The following is a 17,157-nucleotide window of genomic DNA, read 5'->3' as shown; positions in this document are numbered from 1 at the left end:
GATATTGCCTCAAAATATGCATTTACATTAATTTAATGAAAATCTTCTACCTGAAGACTCTGAAGGTAACCCCAGCTCCCCTCATCAGGTATGAAGGGCTATTATTCAGAGAGACATTTAAAAGCTATTAAGACTAGATTAGACTGACTCTGTGTTTTTCTTTTGGGGTAAAATTTTAAAATTAAATTACAACCTGCACTGTGATAGAGAGCTTTGCATTAAAATTAAATGTTTTGAGACAAACTCTAGAAAATATACCTAAATTAGGAATTTCTAAATCTTAAGTGTTACATGTAAATTATAAATCTACTTTATATTTTCTCCTCATAATTTTAATAGTAATAGCTTCCTACCTACCACTAAATAAAGTGAAAGAAACTAGAACAAAGTGCAGAAAGAAGCATAAAAATCTCAGCCTAGGATATTTGAGCTGTTCCCCTCTGTCCCATTTCTGTAGGTAGACTATTTTAATCAGTGAATGTATGTTGAATTTTCCCTTCCAAACAAACAAAAACACCCCCCATAATATAGGCTTAGGGCATGAAAGTGCTATCAAAACAAAAAACAAGGGCGGGGGAGAGAATACATGTGACAACTCAGGCTCAAGCTAGTCAGCTAACTTATGGGAAATTGCATTGCAGATACTTAATGAAGCAAAACCAATCACCAGCACATGCCCAAGGTTATGTTTTGAGGCTGTAAAGTTAAACTATGTTTTACATGGTGTAAGATTTAATTTAGAATTATTCTAATTTTTTAACTTGAGCTACTCTAACAAGCTGTTTGCCCAGATAAAGTTTTTAATAATTCTTAAGGATAATAAAACAGAGGATATCCCTTAAGCATTTAGCCAATTAAACTATATAGTTTGTCACTACTTTTTTGCTGGACAAGAATTATATTAGCAATAATCATCTCATGTCAACTCCTGCAACCCAAGGGTATATATTTTCATGTACCTCTGAGCTTCCTTTAATGCTTTATATCAGATGGTCAACATCGTAGTTCCCATAGTTCCAAAAAGTGACTTACTGTAAGACCAGCTGTTAGGATCAAGAATCCCTCAATGTTTTTTTTCAAGTGGTCAGTTCAGCAGGGAAATACTTGGGGGGGAAAAAAAAGCAATGACCTCTTATTTGTGCATTTCACATAAAATAATGCAGTACACACAATCCCCATGAGACAAGCATACAACTTGTTTATGTATGTGGTACCAAATAAAGCTATGGTCCTCCAACAAGATCTGGTTGGGCAAACTTATATTCTTTGGGAATTCCATTGAAATCAGTGAGACTCTGCATAGCTGTAAGCATCTGCCTGCATTAATACAGCTGCAGAATCAGGGACTACTTTATTTAAAAACCCCACTACAATAGTTATGAGATGGTTGAAAAACCAAAACAAAGGGTGGATGAGAAGCATTTGGAAAGTTCCATCCCATCTGACCTTTCCTAAAATTAATTGCTACAGTAATTCTTCCAGAGACTAATGAAAGTGGCAATACTACATTAAACTTCAACCAATTCAAGTACATTACAGAGACGGTATAATGTAAACCCAATATAGCTTTCAGAAGCATCAAACATTCAGCTAACTGTAATCAAGAGTTTGCTTTTCTTTTAGTAATATGCCTTAGCATCAAGATACAAAATTATGATCTTTTAACTGCCATTAGCAATTAAAATCTTTCTTAAATCTCTCCACTCTGTTCTGAAAGTGATGTTAACTGTGTTTAATTTGCTGCTCCTTTGTTGTTTTCCCATTATTATGTTTTAAAGAATAACACACTAATTGCTTGCCTTTCATTACCAACAGCAAGTATGTGTTTGCTCTCAAACCTTTGAACAGTCTGTTCCACAGTCTTGGAGGGTGAGGGGTGTGTTCCACATTGAATTAAAAGCAACTGCCATGAAGGATGCTTTCAGTCTCTAGGGGAAGGGGTGCCAGAAATGTCCTTGAAAAATGTTCGCCTGCTGCCTCTGAAGAAGTCATTTCTCCATTCATCCAAGCCACATGTTAAGAGAGTTTAGCAAATTAGGAGAAAATGAGAAAAAGACGCAGTAGAAACATATACTTAAATGATTTTATGTTTTAAAATATTTTCTGCTGTGAAAGTCTCTCAAAGCCAAGGAAGTATAAAAATACAAAAAGTTCATATTGCTTACACACACTTATATGTACAAATATCTAACAAATCAGTTATCAAGAGAGGTAAATGTTTAACCCCAACCACTTTTACAGTGGAAAGTTTTATTAAAGTGAAGTGTTAATTTGAATGTACACATTTATTTTTTTATCCCTGATTAAAAAAAAGTAAACATTGAGGTAAATAATCTTGATCTCACGTTGAAAGCGTGCGGAACACGCAGTGAACCCTGATACTAACTGCAATTGGGAAAAAAAGATGGTAAAAACTACCAGAGAGCATAATTTTTGAAGGAAAGCATAGATATATTCTGTCTCTTATGTTTTTGGTATTTCAATTAGCATGTACTTTATATGAGAATTCTCAAACTATCCCCACAGTGGACAAAGTTGGTTTCATAGACCACCTTCTCCCTGCCATTCACAACCACATGGAGCACATCCCTTCCCATTTGTAATCATTTAAAACCCATGTAGCCACTGCTTACTTTAAGAAGTCCTATAAGGAAAGTATGAACATATTTTAGCAGCTGGAAATCGCAACAGCCAACTCTCCATAGGCCGTAGACCACAGTTTGAGAACCACAGCTCTACTACATATTAACCTGGAACCTCACTGGGGTAACATACAAGTGTATCAGGTGTAGTACATAAATATGATGTGTTATGCTGCAACAAACGTGTCAGTGCATGCATCCATTTCCTACAAGTCACAATGCAAAAGGTTCCTTAGATAGAATCACACAGTGACTGCAAGACAGCATGTTATGCCAATCCACGCTCATAACAGTTCACACAACCTCAAACAAGCAGCTAACATTAAATAAAAAAAATGCAAGTGAAATATTTTGCAGTAGTATGAAGAACAGCTTTATACATCTATAAAGTCCTTGGGAGGAGTTTTTAGAGTCTCTAATAGTAATTTAATTTATTCAATGACAAGAAGTCCTCTAGCTAAAACCATTTTTTTTTTTAAGGGAAGTTTTCCATAATTTCCAAGTTGTTATTTAATCATTAAACTTTAATAATTACACATTAGAAATAATGTTTTTCTTTAAGGCTCTGTGGCACTGCCTCAATTTATATTACAGAAATTTATAAAATAGGATCTGGGTCCAAAGGTTTGTATTAATATGCTCCATCCTGGCAGAACCGAATAACTAGGTAGAGCACCACTTACTTTGATGAGGTTCTATGCAGGCTTAAGGTTCTGTCTATATGGAGCTTCTTGTATGATTAATTAGGGCCTTAGTGATGACTGTACTACTTAGTTTTGAGGATTAGTCAAAATATTGGCATCAATGTCATGGTATTTGTGATTTAACTCAGGCCTCCCATGCACACACCATGATGGAAGGCGACAGTCTTCCTTGCTGTTCAAAGCAGTTAGTTCAAATACCCTCCTATTTGCCAAATATTTAAAAACTACTCTAGTCTCACACTGCAGTGCTTGTGGTGTGCAAATATTAATTTTAAGCAAAGACTTCTATGCTTGACAACTACTTCTGCCAATCTCTCATTTTGAATTATATGAGAAGTGTTTTTATTTTTACACTAATACTTCATATTTCCTTCTTACTTTAGACTCCTGTTACATGAGTTTAGGAACGTAATGAGAGAGTAGATTTAGAAACTTACCACTAGAATACAAATAGTAGGGATCCTACAATGAGTAATAGGGCCCTAAATCTGAAAATGGAACTTCTCTGGGTGATAGAGGAACATACACTTCTACTAACTACCATTCTAAAGGATCAAGTACATACCCTATGTAGGAGTTTAAATGTTTAAAATGTACGTACACTTAAAACGACTAGACTAGTATGATTTAAGTAGTCAAAGCAGAGGCATCTTTGAAAGTTTTTTAATCTTTAAAGCTATAACCAAAGCATTATATTCTGAACACGAGTAATAATTTGACTTGTGCCACGGTTCAAAGAGTTTAATCAACCTAACTTACAAAAACTATAGCTTTTAAATTGTTGAATTTTTTTCACGTCTTACTTCAGTGATTTGCAAACATAAAATATTTTATCAGCATTTCACAAACAGAGATAGGAACAAAGTGCTCAGAGGGAATTCAATCCTTCCATGGGCATTTTAGTTCAAATTTAATGATGAATTTTTCCTCTCTTTCTCCTTCCTTGCTTTTTATTCCAAGTTGTAGCCTTATAATTTCTTTGAGGCAAGAGAGGAATGTCATCCTAAAGTTTCCAAATGCCAACATTTTAGAATAGCTTTCCAATTTAACCAGCAAAATGCCTCTAAGTAGTTAAGGTTGAATATTTCAAAAGTAGCATCTGATTCTGAGTGCCTCAAAATTTGTGTGCCCACCCTGAGACATATTGAGCTTCATTTTCAGAGGCATCCTCCCACTTAAGCCACCCCAAATTACAGGAAATTTTTCAAAGTCTGGACCCTAGATGACCTTGTGCCAGAACAAATACCATCCAACAGAAATCATAAAACAAACTGGAATTGATAGAATTACTTTTTAAAATTATAACCAAACTGGAAGTTAAGAAAATGAAACACTACAGGCAAGGACCATCACAAATTAGGCAACAGTTTGACTGGCATTCTAAAAGGAATCTCTGCAGAAAAAGCTGTTGGTTCACAGCACTAAGTGAAAGGAGAAGAGACACTATAAAATAATGGAAGGGGGACGCAATCCTCTCATGTGGATCTACCTAGCACCAATCTAAGTTCAAAGTGGTCTTTGAAGTCAAAAGGCATGTTAGCAAAATGTACATTTGTATCCAGTATTTAATGAAAGCCAGAGAAAAACCCACCCCAAAAAAGCTTCTCCAAAAGGGAGCTGAAATGGACTATTTGTTTACATTGGCTGTCATATCGATAGAGACCCTTCTCCTAGAAGCCAGCAAAATTCCCACTTCTAATACTAATTTTGCACTTTAAGCCCTCCGCAGTTCTTACACCAAACTGAAACAACAATAATGACAACTGAAGCAGAGGGCTTCTTGCCATTTTAAACAATGTTTTGTTGACACTCATTACTGCAAAGATCAAGTGTGTTGGGCTGATCAGTTAAATAAGAAGACTGCAATCTTCAGTTTCTGAGGTAGGGTTCTGGTGTAATTCTTGTCCATGGTGGTGCTGTCCATAGAATTTCTCTCATTAGAGGAGGATATATCTTTACTAAATGAAAGGAGTGAATATAACATGGTTTCCACTGATTCAGTCTCAGGGTCCCACTGTGACAGCAGGTATCTGAAGTGACAATGTAAGGTGACCCAAAGTACCAAGTCAACCAAAGAAAATATAGAATTACAGATAGGAGGGACCTTTTACTTTATTATTACTATTATTAACTAATAAGTGGAAAAATTAGAGAAAGTTACTGTCTCAAGCAACTTGTAGAGAAAAGTGCCACACTATTTATAAATTTTAGAGTTTAGGTCCAAAGTAGGATTTTAAGAAGGGGGATATGTACTGCCAATTTTATTGAGTTTTGCCTCTGGTACCTGCCAGAAGCTTTTAGATAAGGATTAACAGATACGAGAGAAAAAAGGATTTGGATGTAGTTGAGTGAGAATGGTATAACATACCAACATTTTCTTGGCTGCAATCCACCTACCTTGGTCTGCTCCTCAGCTGAACAAAGCAAACAAAAAGTAACGAGCTCTGAATTATTACGTATGTTAATATTACAAGCTCTGTAGTATTCACATATGTCCGAATTATTGGCTTCACTACATCAACTCCTTCTGCTGCACACTTCTGCTTCCTTACAAGGTGCAGTAGGGAAAGTGAATGCTGTGCAGACAAACAGCAAAAGTAAGTTAACAGGTTCTTATATGCTATTCTACCTTTTGAAGTTTTTCTTTTCAGGCTTCTGCTCTACTTTGACTCCTCCCCTCTACTCTCTTCCATGGCTACTCAGAGGTCAGGGGAAAAAAAAGAGAAAGATGAAGAAAAAATAAATGAAGTTGGACAAAAAAATTGAATAAAATCTAATGATAAACCCACAGAAGTTAATCTGAAGACAGCTGTAGCGATGACTGAATGGGCCCTGAAGTAGGAGGAACTAGTAAGGAGAGGGGCTGTGAGCATATGGAGAGGATAACAGACTAAGTTTTAATCATAAAAAACACAAGACAAATATTATAGTTGTGTTTTAGTTTTTTCAAGTAATCTGATTTGGGTAACTGAAATAGCTAAATCTAAAGCTATAAATGAGAAAAATTTAAATGTATTACAAAATGAAATACTGAACAATGGCATGACTGCTTGTGATGCAGAAGCTTACATAAGTTCCATATTTTGCCATATATAAAAACTATAGCAGAACTCAAACAGCAATGCTCAGACTGTGGACATACGAAATAGGGCCATTCTTCCCCATCTCACACCCTATTTGGACACCGGCTTTCTGAGGAACTAGTGACTTTAAAAAGGGACTGAAAGAGAAGATATATACAGTGACACAAGGAAGGGGAAGGTAAAGTATTACATGAGGAAGAGTAATGAGTGTTTAAAATGGAGAAGATATTGCAAGTGAGGGCAACCTGTAATCAAATTCCTTGCACCTGATCTGGCAATGTTCTTTGATAGCTGGATCGTGGGGTGGCTGAGTGGATAAGAAAGTTTATCACTCTGAAGAAGAAATAAAGATGGACTGCAACTTTAGAAAGGAGAGAAATAAAAGAGAAATTCTGTAGGCTGGAGGCCAGTGATTTAGGATACTTGATATTTACAGCTGTGGTACTGAAATGGCGACAGCATATTTACTACTGTTTTACCACAGCACCAGTTTATGAGGTTCTGTTTTGGTCTGAGATGTCTAATTTTGAGAGATGGGTTAATTTTAAATATTTCTTTCATCATTTAGTTATTAAGTGAAGCACAGGTTCTCTGCCATATAAATTCAATACCTTTTATTAAAAATATTTTAAGAATGGATAATTTTAAAAGAGTGTCCTGCATGTAACTTCAAAACAATCTGCAGCAACTTGGTCTCCCTAACAGTTACAGTGAGGAAAAGCTAATGGACTAGTCCCAGTTCCTTTCAGACACCCCAGATCTGAGTGGGCCCATGCTACTTTATGGTTTGAAAATGTTAAATTCTCAATAACTTCAATGAACTGTAAAATCTAAGCTTTTCATGGTTTACACTGAAGCAATATTGTTTTGAAGTAACAGATTTTATGCCACTGAGGTTTTTTTTTTTTTTTATAAAATTACAGTTTTAGCAGCATCAGATGCTAAATCCATCAGATGCTGCTAAAACTATAATTTTATAAAAAACCTTAGTGGCATAAAATCTCTGTTACTTCAAAGCAACGTTGCAAACACTTGCACACATGGGTAATCCATTGAAGCTAATGGGATTATTTACAAGTCCAATTATGTACTACTGAAGTGTTTGCAGAACCAGGACCAATAATTTGTAAAATTAAAACACAGACCGTACTAGTAATGGCCTTTAAAAAGGTGTTTAAAATGTATTACTCTTTGAGCACTATTCAGACAAAGCAAAACCATGCAAATAAGAAGTCTTCATAAATTGAGAGAACTATGAGGAAAGTACCAAAAATAAAACCTTCCATAATTAACAATGCTTTTCCATGTCTGCCAATAAAAAAAAAAAGATTCAAAAAAGCAGATGCACAGCTATTGAAAGAAGCAAGGAGCTGTTAAATGTTTTGAGATGCACACAATTAGCGTGCAATTCTATTTGGAACACGAATTTCTAATTACAAAATCATAAAGTCATCACCTAGAAAAATTTACATTTTTCTAGATTTACACAGGATAACTATATACACACATGCTCAACACATGCTCAATAACGAACAACCTATAAGGCGTTGTTCAAAACCTTTATGCTATTGTGCCTCAGCTGTTTTTTATTACTTTTATTTAAGTAAGCTTTGTGCTGAAAAACCAAATTAATTAAATTGATTTCATTAACCTTTATAGGACAAAGAAATGATTAATCCAAATACAGAAGTCTACTACTTGTTTTGATCACTGAAATGTAATGTTTTATTGTGCAATAATTGAAAGGTTTGATAATATGAAAAAAGAAAAAAAAAAAAACAGGAAAAAGCAGTGCTATATAAGTGCCTTGAATTAGGTTCCAGAACTCTTAAAATTTCAGTTAGACAACAGTAATCATAAATAACAGTTTACATTTATTTTTTAGATCAAGACAGGGGGGTTTGGGGACTTTGTTTTGAGAGTGTGTTTGTTTCCATTTCTCCCCACCTTTGCCACTGCTGTCCCTCCCCTCATCAATAGAGAAAGTCCAAGTATTCTGCTTTACTGACTACACAATTCACTTCTCTAGTCATTTAAAAAAGAAAAAAAAAAAGCAGCACAGCATTTGTTCACTTACCCGACTTCCCATAAATGAAGGCAAAACACCACCTTTCCCAAACCTTATTTCGGTATGCCCAGAGGATACGTTTACTGTGCATTAATTTGATATAAACGCACTTAGTATTATGATAGTTGAATACAACTTTAGAAAGAGCACATCTGCAGTTATATGCTCTTCCATCCAATAGTTTTAAGAACTATGCATTTTGGAAGAAGTCCACTAACCCCAACCCCGCTCTATTGCTTATCTAAGAGATGCTACATCATTTAAGGGTAATTTAACTTGTTAGAATGATATACAGGACTCTTTTGGTTACTTTTTCCTGTTGCCTTCCCGCCGCCCTCACTTCTCTTACATGTCGCACACCTACCGCTGTTCCCATCACGTAGACAACTTAATATTGGAAGAGGAAAAGTTATCAAAACCTATCTACCTAAAAAGAAAAAGAGTACTTGTGGCACCTTAGAGACTAACCAATTTATTTGAGCATGAGCTTTCGTGAGCTACAGCTCACTTCAGGAGCTCACGAAAGCTCATGCTCAAATAAATTGGTTAGTCTCTAAGGTGCCACAAGTACTCCTTTTCTTTTTGCGAATACAGACTAACACGGCTGTTACTCTGAAACCTATCTACCTAAAGCGTACAAACTAGCCAAACCACAGAATATTTTAAATGCAGCAACTTGGCAACCCTTTTTAGGACTCTTTCATTAATCCCAAGCCTTCAGTCATGCATACGTGATCACTCCCAAAATGGAAACACCACGGTCAGTTCTTTCAACTCGATTCAAAAAGCAACACTGAATTAACACTCCCTTCCACCTTGCTTTGTTGACTTAAATTAGCAAGTCTACTGGAAATCTTTCACCTTAATTCTTCACGTGGCAACACTAAAATTGTTTCCACAGGCTATTAACCAACAGACCATTCTTCAAGCAAATATTCTGAAGAATTTTTATAAGCCGAGTTCTGGCAAAGAGCACCTTCTAAAGATATTGGTTAATTTAGCTCTATATTAAATTATTAGAGCACATCCAATCTACCAGTCAATATACTATACAGGACTATTTGGTTTAACACAGAAGACTTAGGTTTCTTCTTTGTGCATATAAGCCATTTTGAGATACTTACACTACTTATACTGAACTGCTGATCAGATGTACATCTTTCGCATACAGAAAGATCTTAAATATATTTCTTACACAAATTTATTAATATTGTACTATGTTTATACAGTGCCATCTGAGTTGATTGTACATTACAAATGATAAAAAGACAAGGTTCCTTGGGAGCTCAGAATCTAAATTAGACACACACAGTTAAGACAGACAATAGGAAAGTAAGAGGGCATGAATAGAAAGGAGGTCAGCAAAAAAAAAGGTTAATTGGAAGTGGAGAGTTTGGAGAATGCATTTCAAAAGGAGACAATCCATACATAAGGTACATACAACTGAAAATACTGAGCAGCTACATTAGCTTACAGTGAAAAAAGTTTCAAGAGCCCAAAACAGTCTATTAAAAAATAAGACTAACGTTCTAAACATCATATGCCAACATTCAGAATAAAGATGTACAATTTTAATTAAAATTGTACTTAATTTGATTTCCCACAGTCAAAAGAAACATTATCATACTTCAACAAATAGCAGACTAACTTTGTATATGGTTAATAATTCTCCCCAGTTTCGAGGAAGAACACTTTTTCCCCCCGTCTAGTTTTCAATCCTGCTCATCTCTATACCCATCCTCATTCCATGTTAGTAATCAGAAGATCTTTCTAAAAAGTTCATAAACTCAATGACACACATACAGTGAACTTTAAGGCTAACAAGAATCATTGGTACATGTATTAGGAAGAAAACCTTGCTTGCTTATCAGACATATCTGACAATATCACTAGACACTAGAGCTATTCTTTTCTTAAGTAGAATTTATTAAAACTATTTCCCTTCCCTAGTAGCTTGTTCCAGGTCTAAATCTTCTTGGAAAATGATGCGCCTATTCTTCACAATATCCATTCTAAACCTCTCTCTAACCAGCTTCAGATGGTCATCTCATGTAAGCTGATTAGATCCTTAAGTATTTATTTGGAGACGCTGATATTTCCATATTAATTAGGCCTCTTTTATAGTCTTCTTTTGAAGGCTAAAAAAAATGAAGGTCTTGAAGTATTTCTTCATAAACCTTTTAATCTTCTAGTAAGCCTTGGGGCCCTTCTCTGCACCTATTTAGGAATTTGAGAAAAGTATGCTGGTCCCTCTAACATTTAGGACTTGCTACATTTCCAAGTCACTAGCTATCCTATGATCCAACTATGGACGTGCACAGTTATCAATAGTTAAAATACTGCTATGCTCGCACACAACATACGTAGAATATATTGCTTATTAAGGGCTTGTCAACACAAAGCACTACAGCAGCTTCAGTGTAGACACCACCTCCACCGACAGGAGGGGTTCTTCCATCAGCATAGGTAATCCACCTCCCAGAGAGGCGGTAGCTAGGTGGACAGAAGAATTCTCTGTCTACAAAGGTATTTATGTTGGCTTAACAATACCATCAGAGGTGGTGGATTTTTCACACCCCTGACCAATGTAGGTAAACCAACCTAATTTTCTAGTGTAGAGCAGCCTAAGGTTGTCCAACAGATCCCACTATAATACCCTGTTTTCAGTTGCTTCGGACTTTGCCAAACTAACCACTTAACAGCTGAAATTTTCCACAGTGAGTGTCTTTCTCAGGCTCCACTTATTTAAATAAAAATAGCCAAAGTGGTTTGGCTGTTTCAGAGAATGAAGCCGGGGAAAATAGATTGGGTCTGAGTTGGGAGCCAGGGTGGGAGTGGGAATAGACTGGGAGTAGCTGGGCAAGACTACTAGCACTGAGAACCAGGGGATGGAAGGAAGAAAGGAGATGGCTGGAAAGGGGAGACAGATCTGTTGAGAAATTGGGGGAGAACTGACACTGTCTGAGCAAGAAGACTGGATTGAGAACCCTAAGGAGTGGAGACTGGAACTAACTAGGTGAAGAGGGGGTGGGGGAGAGAATAGACAGAAGAGTCTGTGCCAACCAGGGCTTTGGACCTGTGCTCCAGCTCCAGGCAAAAACCTGCAGCTCCACTGCTCCGGCTCCGCTCCAAAGCCCTGGTGCCAACTAAAAACCACACTCTTTCTCCAGAGCCTGGACTAGAACCATTCCTCTGCTTTCAGCAAGCATCTGAAACCCACTGGCAAAGTGTCCCATTCCCCTCTCATGCTAGTCCACATGGAGGCTGACAACCTACCAGTGTTATCAGCCATTCTATTAGCTCAAATGGCAGAGGACTGTGTGGTGGATCTAAAGGTTACAACCATTCTGATGACACCCACGTGGGTTAATATAATGCCACATCATCACTTCTGTTTTTTCAGTCTGCTTTTTAAAAAAAGCTAGGAAAATGCACAAAGCTATATTAAAGGATTATTAAGGTTGTGATCATAAAGACTATATAATAATGCATATGTACAAGGGGCCAAATTAAGGTCACATTGGCAAACTTAATTCTGGCATTTTCTAATTCTGAAGTGCTTGATTTTGCAACCTTAAAAAAACTATATTAAAAGAACACTATTAAGTGTCTCATTTATAAATAATTGATTTTGCATTGTAGTGGCAACCCTAGGTCTAAATCAAGATTCAAGTCTACTATGCTAGGCACTGCATAAACAGATAGGATTTATGGTCTCTGCCTCAAAGAATTTAAAAATTAATTTGAAACAAAATGCAAGGAGTATCAAACAGTAGGGAGAGAGGAAAGGAAAGATGGTGGAGGGTAAAGGTAATTTAGGTTATATATAAAAAGTTATCAACTGCAGAACACGCACCATACGTAAGATCTCAGAAATAACCCCTTCCCCATTCTGTTAGTCTGGAATAATTTTCACATACCCATAAACCTGGGCTGGGGGAGAAACAGACACACACACACCCCAAGGTTGTGTCCACATACTCTATTTCTTCCTTGGTCATGTTTCTAACATAGGACTTTTCACTCTATCCACACTGCTACATTTCTCATTCAAGCCCTCCATCATCATCTCCAGTCTTTACAACAACCTCCGCCTTGTGCATCATTCTGAATTTACTTCATTCCTTCCATTGGCTCCTCATTTTCCATCACATTAGATTAAGGACTCTTTTCCTCATTTTTAAGTACCTTCACAGCTCTTCCTCTCTTTAGTTACTTATTTTACGCATTTCCCACCACCACACCAATATATTTTTGCACCCTCTTCCATGCTGCTCCCCAAGTATTGAACATCTTCCATGAACTAATCAATAAAGCCACTAACCTCTCCTTCAAATACCTCCTCAAGACCCCCTCTTCTGAGATGCCTTGAAGATGTCAGCCCACTTATAATGAACAAGTTATGGGGCAGTCATATATAGTTGCTGTGGACTTTTTTTTTTAAAAATAAATATATACTGTGCACCAGGGGTTCTCAACTTCTCTTTCTGAGAACCCCCAACATGCTATAAAAACTCCACGGCCCACCTGTGCCACAATAACTGGTTTTATGCATATAAAAACCAGGGACGGCATTAAGGGGGTAACAAGCAGGGCAACTGCCTGGCAAAGCTACATTGCTCAGGCTTCAGCCCCAGGTGGCAGGGCTTTGGCTTTCCGCGCCGGGCCCCTGCGAGTCTAGCACTGGCCCTGCTTGGTGCCCCCTCCCCGCAACCTGCTCACGGCCCCGGGGCTCCTGGTTAAGAACCACTGCTGTACATGCCCTGATTGTATCCCACTCTCCAATCCTTTGTACACTGCTTGTTTTCTTTAACTGTCCCCGGCAAGGATCTTTCTGTCTGTGTGAACAGCACCTGGCACATTGTAAACACTGTCAAATTAAGAACTGTAAAAAACAATGACCATATTTTCTTTAATTTCCAATCCTGTTGTCCCAATTACCTCAGGTGCTAAAGATGTTCAAGGAACTTAGTTTTCCTTCATCTCAGGGCTATCCACAAAAGCAGAAGGGCCACTCAGTTAACTCTACTAGTGTTGCCAATTTTAAATACAAATTAATTATTCAAGTATTTTCTGAACAGTAATAAAAATAACTAAATATGTTTAATTACATTTTTAATGCAACATTTTATATCATGATACAAGTATTTCAAAATGCTTCAACATTAAGGGAAAGCTCTATACTCAACACACGTATTAGATAAGGTTGTACTATCCCCATTTTTCAAACAGAACAGGGGTCCCCTTTCTGTGGGAATAGCACATTCCTATTCCTAGAAGACTGGCAGGTGCCAGACACCCCGCCACCAAAAAGCGGCAGCAAAAAGAAGGGTCACTGCCGAAATGCTGCCGAGACACAGCAATGTACAGAACTGCCCCGTGGGTGCCACTGCGCCCACAGGCACCGCATTGGGGACCCCAAAATAGAAGCACAGATTATTTCCTGTATGAAATTCAGAGTGTCATCTAAGACTGCCAAAAACAGGAATAGATCCCAAATTTCTTGACAAGCAATCCTGTACATCAAGTATACACCATCTATTAGGGCAATTAGGAAGTGTTATGTCGTTTGTTTTTTCATTTCTTTTACACCCAATTCTGTTATTTACTACGATGTTATGCAATGCTACCAATTTGTACGTTTGACATCTGTTGGAAAATGCATGTTGCTGAATAATCTGTTAAACATATAGTCATTTGATTACTTACTCAGCTGTTTAGGATTACTTTAAAACTGATATTTTGCTAATCCATTTATACTTTAAGAGCGACATCTACAGGACTTTCTGGATCTCAGATTAATGACCATTCTACCACTGATTTGTAATCACATTCAAAGTAGAGAGTAATTTGGATTATACCAAAATCAGACCAGTTAACTGCCTCCTCCAGAATCCAAGCACAACCACTGAAATATGTATTGAATCTTTCAGCTTCTAAACCAAGATTCCTGGAACAACAACTGCTGAAAATCAAATACAATACCCATATTTACAAAATAACTCAAGGATAACATTTTCAAAAGCACCTAAATGACTAAGGCACACGAGTACCATTTTAAAGTGATTCAGGCACTTTAGACTTGCTTTGACTGTAGATTTAGCCTCAAGTTAAAAATTTAATGTTGCTACTAACTTGAGTCCCACGTACACACAAAAACCCTTTTTCTCAAGTGTGGTGGCGCTTTTCATTCAACTTGGCTCCCGCATCAGGAGGTATAGGCTAAAGCTCAAGTTGGCACTACTCATCAGTTGCTAGCACAACCACTCTTGGCAGCTCAAGTGTTATAAGCTTTTGTCTCATTTTTACTATTTAACTTCGGAAACCATTTCTTACATTAGTCTCAGCAATTAAAGTAGTTACGACCTCAAAAGTATTATGGGATACTTCCCTACTAATAAGGATACGGCCTTTTCCTGTAACCATATTGTAAAGCCTAAGGCCGTTGTCCGCAGCCATATTAGGAGAGTAGCAGCCATTACCCAAGAAGCAGAAAGTCACATCCTCACATTCCATCTAAATTACATTACTACAGACAATGTAGTATCAGGCTGTTAAGGGGATCCCGTCCTAATAGCACCCACTATCACCAGATACAGAAACAGCCCCTAACATGGTTAAAGAAAACTTAGTTTGATAGTGTTCTGTCTGGCAAGAAATCACTTAATCAATAGTTGTGGTTGTGAAAGTCTCACTTTATTGTTTTAACTTTACAGTTCCCACTTTTCTATTGTCTGTATCATCTCTGTCTGTTTCGTTCTGTTACATAATTATTTTTGCTAGGTGTAAGTAAGGTGGTGGGGTATGATTGGTTAGATCATTTTCTTACAATATGTTAGGATTAGTTAGTAAAATTTTAGTAAAATGATTAGGGTACAGTGAGCAAGACTCAAGTTTCACTATATAAACTGGAGTCCAAAAGGAAGTTCTCTGGGAACCAACTCCAGGATACAGCCCCAAGACTAGAGCTGCCAGACCTCAACTCCTTGCCAATGACACCATGCAGAAACTGGAGTCCCCCAGATGACCTGATCCTGACTGGCCATCAAGAAAAGTTCATCTGCTTTATTGGGAGTGGTGAGCATTGTATGTGTACCGTGTACATTGTGTTCTGGTGATTGTTAAGTAGGATATTACTGTGTCAAGCTCTTTCACTGGTAAAAGACCCCACAAACCTGTAAAGTGTAAGGATACACCCTGAGCCCACAGAAGGGAAATGATGGGTGCCTAAAGTAAGAGGGGTTTGCCTTGAGCCCTAGGGAAAGGGTAAAGGTGGGTGCCCCTAAAGTGAGAACAACAGAATTGTGTGTGGGTAACACTCCCCCAAAAAGGAGATCGAGTAGTTATAATGCAAGGCTAGAGGATTTGCAAAACTGAAACGTACATTGAGCACACAACTTCCTTCTCAGTTTTGACTGAGAGGGTATCAATTACTAATTAAAGTAAGCCAGTAGGTTTGAAATAGATTTGATAACAATATGGGGCCTACAGAAGTCCATCCTGGGGCCTATGGACAACTCTAATGACATCAGTGTACTCAGCAAAACATTTTTAAAAGGATATTCAGTATATCCAGTCCCATTTTTATTTCCTGCACTGAATTTTTATGTTTGTCTATGAGCGGGTTAACCATACTGTGATATACGACATGTATAGACAGTACAATATAAAAGACTTTGAATGCCAAATTTAAATTCAGAAAAAAATAGCAAGACAGAAGATGCTTCAGTACTGCTCAGTGGATGCTTGTTTCTGAAACCATTTTTCTAACAAATCTGGTACTACATTTTTTCAAAACTATTTTCCTTATTGTTTTTATAGTAAATTTAGAAATTCTGTATATTTCTTTAAATACTCAATTCATACAGTATGGAGGTACACTGGAAAAAAGATTACAAAAGGTGTATTTGCTTTTTTCCCTTTTTTCAGATGCCTTCAATAATTTTTGTACCCCTACTTCAACCATAAAATAGAGAGTATTTAGTCTACTACACTAATTTGCTTTCTCCCTTACCCCCAATTATGCACTTATTTTACTGTACTTTAATTGAATTAATAAAACTTAATATTTATGGATAAATATTTTAAACTGTTAAATTTAAAAGGTTAGGGAAAATTTCCTTTTCAATATTTTATTTCAGCAAGAATCCTTGAGATTGTTTCACAGACAGAAGAGATTTTCTTTGTATCCACATACACAAAGCAATGCATACAAGCATTCCAATGAGGAATATCTACTTCGCAGTAGATGCAAGAACCACCACTTTTTTGGAAACAAAATTAAGATATCTATCAAGGTACAAAATGATGGTTAAGCAGAATATTCATTTGCAAGTGACAACCATGCAAAACATACATACTATATTTTATGCTGTAAACATTCTGCTGCCAAACTGACCATAGGTGAAATGGCAGAAATACATACACCACACTGACTAACTCTTGATGGTAAAGATCTTACCAAGACAAAGTCTTTTAAAAGCTAACCTAGTTACTCAACTCTGAAGTACACTTTTTCAGGAATTCTTAAATATCTTTCTAGAGTTGCTAGGGTGATGCATACAACTGATGAGATGTTAAAGGCCATTAAAAACAAGAGACATGGACGTTCAGAGTCAAGTCCTTGACTTTCCCTGTTGTGACTAGCTATTGAGCAAAAG

General features: G+C 37.0%; 1 protein-coding gene across 8 annotated transcripts in view; it reads right to left on the bottom strand.

The window, feature by feature from the left end:
- Positions 1-17,157, bottom strand: part of TSC22D1 (TSC22 domain family member 1) — a 138,314-nt gene that overhangs the window by 101,831 nt on the left and 19,326 nt on the right. For 4 of the 8 annotated variants that reach the window (XR_014710843.1, XR_014710845.1, XR_014710846.1 and 1 more), the window contains exons 2-3: positions 1,839-1,994; positions 1,033-1,103 (exon numbers count right to left, since the gene is read on the bottom strand). The exons of 1 other annotated variant lie outside the window; for it this stretch is intronic. The gene's annotated coding sequence lies outside the window, so the exon portion shown is untranslated. Of the gene's footprint in view, positions 1-959; positions 1,104-1,838; positions 1,995-17,157 lie in introns of those variants that run through there. 3 more of the 8 variants (XR_014710844.1, XM_084623323.1, XM_084623318.1) reach the window with 3 other exon arrangements.

This window comes from Lepidochelys olivacea (assembly GCF_965140295.1).
Source record: "Lepidochelys olivacea isolate rLepOli2 genome assembly, chromosome: 1".
Lineage (NCBI taxonomy): Eukaryota > Metazoa > Chordata > Testudines > Cheloniidae > Lepidochelys > Lepidochelys olivacea.
Note: the sequence above shows the minus strand (reverse complement) of the source record. Positions and strands in the feature narration are given on the sequence as shown.